The following is a 6,043-nucleotide window of genomic DNA, read 5'->3' as shown; positions in this document are numbered from 1 at the left end:
TCTCGAATAGCGACCAGCTCTCGCCGCATCATGACAGTCAGTTTTCGGCTTTCTCTACTGAGGTGCTCGTCTGGAAGAACCGGGACACAATCGCAGTAGTTCTCCCTTTACTACCCTAGCCGATATAGCGGAACGTAGGGTAGCAAGCACAGGAGCCGGGCAACCCAACTATTGACCCAAGACATGATTCGGAGCTGATGCATATAATGCTATAAGTTCGGGGTGCCGAACTATTAAAAGTGTTCGGACTTTCTTGCTGTGTTATGGGGTACACTAAAACCCTGGCGAACTAAACGTACCAGAATGCACGGGTGCGATTTGTAATAAATAAACAGACAAGGAAAAAAATGAAGTAATAAGCTGAAGCTGCAAATTATTTTCCATTGTTATTTGATTGATACGTTAAGGTGTATGTATACAAGTAGTGCAATAAGCAAATAGGGCTATTTGACATGCCCTGACCAAGAGCGAGCTGTGTGTGGGTATATAAAACAGGTATAGCGATCGTTAGCAGAGACCACCTGGGGATTCCCTTGTACGTCAAAGCTCCTTGCTTCCTTGGTATATCCGTCCTGTGATGGGTCCAATGATCAGGTTATCAGAAGAGCCTCAAGAAGAGAAAAACCTGAAAGAAAGAAAAAGGGTGAAGGTATGCGGATCTAGGGGCGGTTGAGCCGCATTGTGCATCGTGGTCTAGATGTGCCTCTGTCTATCGCCATGGTATTTTAAGTGCGTAATTATGTACGCGCGACACAAATTTTGCAGCTTGATTGGGACTAGGACGGAGGCTGAATTGCTAGGTAAGCCCTGGACGGGCTGGACGATCCTGTTGCAGAGTAGTTCGGACTCGCTTGACGGTGTCCGGGGGCTTTATTGCTGAATTGAGGGTCTGCCTAAGAAGGATGCTCTGTACTTCTACTGCAAGGGCCGCGGTGTGCTCCTCTGTACGGAGGGAGCGCTCTATATTTCCATTCACTGTTATAACACCGCGAGGTCCGGGCATCTTGAGCTTGAGGTAGGCATAGTGTGGCACCGCATTGAATCGAGCGAATGTGGTTCGTCTAAGCAGTGTGTGATAACCACTGCGGAAGGGGATGATGTCAAAGATTAAATCCTCGCTTCGGAAGTTGTTCGGGGATCCGAAGACCACTTCCAGTGTGATTGAGGCTGTACAACAGCCTCTACACCTAGTATGACACCTTTGAAGGTGGTTTTGGTGGTTTTGATCCTTGAGGGATCGATACCCATTTTGCGCACTGTATCCTGATAAAGCAGGTTCAGGCTGCTGCCACCGTCCATGAGGACTCATGTGAGGAGGAATCCATCAATAATCGGGTCAAGGACCAGTGCGGCTGAGCCGCCATGACGAATACTGGTCGGATGGTCCCTGCGATCAAAGATGATCGGACAAGAAGACCACGGGTTGAACTTAGGGGCGACTGGCTCCATCGCGTAGACGTCCCTTAGTGCGCGCTTCCGCTCCCGCTTGGGAATATGGGTGGCGTATATCATATTTACCGTTTTGACTTGGGGAGGAAATTTCTTCTGTCCACCTATGTTCGGTGACCGGGGCTCCTCGTCGTCATCACTATGTGACCCCTTTTCGTTGTTTTCGGCATTTAGTTTGCCGACCTGTTTAAATACCCAACATTCTCTGTTGGTATGGTTGGCTGGTTTATCGGGGGTACCATGGATTTGACATGGACGATCGAGTATGCGGTCCAGACTAGACGGGCCCGGATTGTTTCTTTTAAATGGATTTTTTCGTTGACCGGACTTGGAGCCACTGAATCCGGCATTGACGGCCGTGTCTTCAGTGTTATCGCCATTATTGCGACGCTTGTATCTGTTGCGTTGGGGCTTGCCATTGCTATCTCTGGCGTCTGAAGTGCCAGGATTTCTTGATGTGCTGTTGCTGCGAGCCAACCAGCTATCCTCGCCCGCACAAAAGCGGGTCATGAGTGTCGTAAGGGCTGCCATGGACTTCGGCTTCTCTTGGCCGAGGTTTCAGGCGAGCCACTCGTCACGGATGTTATGCTTAAAGGCCGCGAGGGCTTCGGCATCCGGACAGTCGATGATTTGCTTCTTTTTAGTTAAGAACCGAGTCCAGAATATCCTGGCTGACTCTCCGGGCTGTTGGGTTACATGACTTAAGTCATCCGCGTCCAGTGGTCGCACATAAGTGCCCTGAAAGTTGTCAAGGAATGCGTCTTCCAGGTTCTCCCAACTGCCAATTGAGTTTTCTGGCAGACTATTCAGCCAGTGCCGAGCTGGTCCCTTGAGTTTTAGTGGGATATACTTGATGGCATGGAGATCATCGCCGTGGGCCATGTGAATGTGGAGAAGGAAATCTTCAATCCATACCACGGGATCTGTTGTTCCATCATAAGGTTCGATGTTTACGGGTTTAAACCCTTCTGGGAATTCATGCTCCATTACTTCGTCAGTGAAGCACAGGGGGTGTGCGGCGCCTCTATGCCGGGCTACATCGCGACGCAGTTCAGATGAATCTGGTCTGTTGTATTCGGCCCAGACGGATTTGTATTTAGTATATCCCGTGTGGCGGTCATCGTCATGTGTTGGGGCACGCCCTCGCGATCCGTAGATTGATCTTGATTGTCCTACTTTGTTTTCCAATTCGTCTCGCAGGTCATGCGTGTAGCCCCAGGCCTTTGTGTTTCTATTTGTTCGATGATGGGGTGCGGGCTGGTGTTCGGACTGATACGCCGCTTTGTCTCGGCCACATGGTGGCCGGTCAGCCGAATCATGCGCTGATAGTATAGGCTCTAGTGCCTCGTCCTCGAATTGAGGTAACAACCTGCGCCTCGGGTAACTTTTGGTTGGGCGCTCGAGTCCGTATTCCTCGGCCGTCAGGACCTCAGTCCATCTACAAGTGAGCAGATCTTGATCAGCTTGAAGCTGCTGCTGTTTTTTCTTCAGGCTCTTTGCAGTGGCTATAAGCAGGCGCTTGAAGTGCTCCTGCTCGATGGGATCCTCAGGCACGGTAAATTCTTCATCGACGAGGCTCACCTCATCTTAGGAGAGGGGCATGTAATTGTCATCGTATGAGTCTTCATTCATGGCCTGTTCATTGGGGCTAGCTTGCCCGTCCTCCCATCTGGCCTGTTTGGAGCTTGGCTGGGCGGTATTGTTTTCGTCTTCGGCATCATCCGGAGTGCTATTATCTCTTGTGCCGGTATCGTTGTTTCTACCCTGGCGTGGTTTAGAGTGGCGTCGCTGATGTTGGCGCTTCGGCTGTTTCTCAGGAGGATTATCCTCCATTGCATCCTTTTGATCCTCGCCGTTGTTTTCTTTGGGTGTGTCCACCATATATATGTCATACGATGAGGTGGCTGTCCAGCGCCCTGTGGGCGGTGGTTCCTGTTCTTCTCCGGCATCGTCGTCCACACCGTCGATGTCTTCGGAGTTGAAATCAAGCATGTTGGTTAAGTCGTCGATAGTGGCTATTAAGTGGGTGGTGGGTGGGTAACGAATTCCTTCATCGTCCGCTTCCCACTCAAGCCGGACATAGTTCGACCAAGAGTCTCCTGGCAAGGAGAGAAATTTTAATGAGTTTAACATGTCGCCCAAGGGCGAGTGTTGAAAGATGTCCACAGAGCTGAACTCCAAGATCGGCGCCCAGTTAGATCCGATGGGCGCGGATACGCGCGGTTCGGAGCCTATGGCCGGAGACGAGTCCAAGGGTCCGATGACACAGACCTCATTGGAGGTGAAATCTGAGTTCGGCTTTATCGTAGTTGAGTGTGCGGCTTCCATGGCGGGGGCCATCCTCCCATCCTCGGATGGCATGATCTGCACTGGATCTAAGGCCAGGGCAGTTGTAGGTGTGATCTCCTGAACACCGTCCGACGGCAGATCTAGGTCATGCTCATCGTGGTTGTAGGGTGCACCTGTCATGGGCTTGAATCCGTCGAAGATCAAGTCTCCGCGGAGGTCAGCAGTGTAGTTCAGGCTTCCAAACCTGACCTGATGGCCAGGGGCGTAGCTATCGATCTGCTCCAGGTGGCCAAGCGAGTTGGCCCGCAGTGCGAAGCCGTCGAATACGAAGATCTGTCCGAGGAGGAAAACCTCACACTGGACCGCGTCATTGTACATGATTGAAGGATCCATCAAGCCTTATGGTGACGACACAGTGGAACTCTCAATGAAAGCACCAACGTCGGTGTCAAAACCGGCGGATCTCGCGTAGGGGGTCCCAGACTGTGCGTCTAACGCTAATGGTAACAGGAGGCGGGGGACACGATGTTTACCCAGGTCCGGGCCCTCTCTATGGAGGTAATACCCTACTTCCTACTTGATTGATCTTGATGATATGAGTATTACAAGAGTTGATCTACCACGAGATCGTAGAGGCTAAACCCTAGAAGCTGGCCTATGATTATGATTGTTGTTCTTGTCCTACGGACTAAACCCTCCGGTTTATATAGACACCGGAGGGGGCTAGGTTACACAGAGTCGGTTACAGAGAAAGGAATCTACATATCCGAATTGCCAGGCTTGCCTTCCACGCAAAGGACAGTCCCACCCGGACACGGACGAAGTCTTTGTATCTTCATAGTCCAACAGTCCGGCATAAGCATATAGTCCGACTGTCTGAGGACCCCCTAATCCAGGACTCCCTCACCCTCCCAAGCCACCCCCTTTCCTTATTTAGAGTGCGGGGTAAGGCAGGGGAGGGTGGCCCCCCACCTTTCCTTTCTCCCATGAGAGGGAAAGGCGGGAGGGGCTAACCCTCCCCCTTTTCCTTCCCTAGGACTGGCCAAACAAGGGAGGGGCGCACCAGCCCCCTTGGGGGCTGGTGTGTCCCCTCCTTTGGCCCATAAAGCCCATATCTTGCCGATGGGGGGGAGGGGGGGGTGCCCGGAACCCCTTCTAGTGACCCGATTCCTTCTTGATACGTCTTGAAACACTTCCGGTGTCCAAATACCATCGTCCTATATATCAATCTTTACCTCTCGACCATTTCGAGACTCCTCGTCATGCCCGTGATCTCATCCGGGACTCCAAACAACATTCGATCACCTAAACATATAACTCATATAACATTATATCGTCAATGAACGTTAAGCATGCGGACCCTACCGGTTCGAGAACTATGTAGACATGACCGAGACACCTCTCCGGTCAAGAACCAATAGTGGAAACTGGATGCCCATATTAGCTCCTACATATTCTATGGAGATCTTTATTGGTCGAACTGTTATGACAACATACGTAATTCCCTTTGTCCATCGGTATGTTACTTGCCCGAGATTCGACCATCGGTATCTTCATACCTAGTTCAATCTCGTTATCGGCAAGTCTCTTTACTCTTTCCGTAATACATCATCTTGTGACTAACTCCTTAGTCATTTGCTTGCAAGCTTATGATGTGTATTACCGAGAGGGCCCAGAGATAACTCTCCGATACTCGGAGTGACAAATCCTAATCTCGATCTATACCAACTCAACAAACACCTTCGGAGATACCTGTAGAGCATCTTTATGATCACCCAGTTATGTTGTGACATTTGATAGCACCCAAGTTATTCCTCCGGTATCCGGGAGTTGCATAATCTCATAGTCGAAGGAATATGTATTTGACATGAAGAAAGCAATAGCAATAAAACTGAACAATCATTATGCTAAGCTAACGGATGGGTCTTGTCCATCACATCATTCTCCTAATGATGTGATCCCGTTATCAAATGACAACTCATGTCTATGGTTAGGAAACCTTAACCATCTTTGATCAACGAGCTAGTCTAGTAGAGGCTTATAGGGACACAATATTTGTTTATGTATTCACATATGTATTTAAGTTTCTGATCAATACAATTCCAGCATTAATAATAATCCTTTATCATGAACAAGGAAATATAAAGTAACAACTTTATTATTGCCACCAGGGCATATTTCTTTCAGGACTAGGAGTAGGCGTCCGCCATGCTGGCGCCTTGGAGCACGGTCAGCCTAGCTAAGCGAGTCCGATGAGCGAGAAGTACACGGTATGGGTCCAAACCACTGAAAATCAAGTTAAAAC

This window comes from Triticum aestivum, chromosome 4B (assembly GCF_018294505.1).
Source record: "Triticum aestivum cultivar Chinese Spring chromosome 4B, IWGSC CS RefSeq v2.1, whole genome shotgun sequence".
NCBI classification, from domain to species: Eukaryota; Viridiplantae; Streptophyta; class Magnoliopsida; order Poales; family Poaceae; genus Triticum; species Triticum aestivum.
The sequence above is the reverse complement of the archived record's forward strand: the minus strand, read 5'-3'. Positions refer to the sequence as shown.